Source organism: Larimichthys crocea, chromosome XII (assembly GCF_000972845.2).
Source record: "Larimichthys crocea isolate SSNF chromosome XII, L_crocea_2.0, whole genome shotgun sequence".
NCBI classification, from domain to species: Eukaryota; Metazoa; Chordata; class Actinopteri; family Sciaenidae; genus Larimichthys; species Larimichthys crocea.
The window spans coordinates 20,288,534-20,289,856 of NC_040022.1; positions in this window are offsets into that span (position 1 = coordinate 20,288,534).

Below are 1,323 nucleotides of genomic sequence, written 5' to 3' on the forward strand. Positions count from 1 at the left end.
AGACATTACTGTATCACAAATGCTTTGAATTTTCTGGACTGTAATGCATATTTACGTCAGAAAACGTGAATGTTTTTTATACTCACAAGTAAGTTGATTACATATTGCTCTTCTTCCATGTCATGAATCGATCAAAAGTCTCAACTGGCGATGAGAGACTATGAAAGCCTCTAGGTGGCTCTGGATAAAGAGGAGCAGATCCGTGGATAAATGCTGCTGGGGCACAAGCTGAGACGTCATGAACCTCAGCTGGGCCGCCTGAGAGAGGTGTCTGATGTTCGAAAGGCCCGAAACACTCAATGATCTCAGGTCCACACTGATGATGTGGCCCCAGCTAAGCATCAGTAGATGTTTCATTACAACAATTGTATAAAGCAACACATAGGCAGTGCTTTCCAGATGGCTACCATGTAAGAAGATCTTTCTTTCCTCTCACAGTTAAACTTTCTCCTGTCAGACTGCAGACACGACAGTACTGATTATCTTACCGATACAGCTAGTTTTCTTTATTTAGAAAAACATTTTATCTATATTTTCCTATGAAAATAGATGCTATTAATGTCTTTATGTGCAGAGTAAGAATTTGTTTAGCCATTATGGCTTCTCTGTAGCTAGCTGAACATGCTAATGTTCCTCCTCCTCGCAACAGTTTTCTCTTACCGCAACAATTAAGGCCAGTTCGGTAGAGAGACTTCTGTTTAATGAGAAGTCTAGTCTATTTACACTGTTATTTACTGTTAACTGTATTACAACCGTGTTATGGCTGTGGTATAATATAATAAGTTAATTTTATGCACTTTACATTTGAATCAAATCTCAAAGTGCTACAATACACACGCAAAGTATATGCACACAAAGCGACAAAAACAAATAAATCACAACAGAAGAAATCACGTCAAATACGATAAGATGTGGAAAAAAGGAAAGTTTTATCCTTTTTAAAACTTTCACGAGTCTGAGTGATCTGAGATGGTCAGGGAGGGCGTTCCAAAGGCGGGGTGCAGCGGCACAGAAGGCTCTGTCGCCCATGGTGCTGAGCTTGGTCCTCGGGCAGAAGAGATTGTTAGAGTTTTTGGAGCGGAGGGATCGTGTGGGGGTTTGAGGGATGAGCAGTTCTTTGAGGTAGGTGGGTGCGTTGCCATAGATGCACTGATGGGTGAGAAGAGAGATCTTGTACTTGATTCTAGTGGAGATTGATTACAATGAATGAAGGATGGGGGTGATGTGTTCTGATTTTCGCACTCGCATCAGGATCCTAGCAGCGCTGTTCTGGACTAGTTGTAAGTGCTGAAGGTGTTTACTGTGGGTCCCGATGAGGAGCGC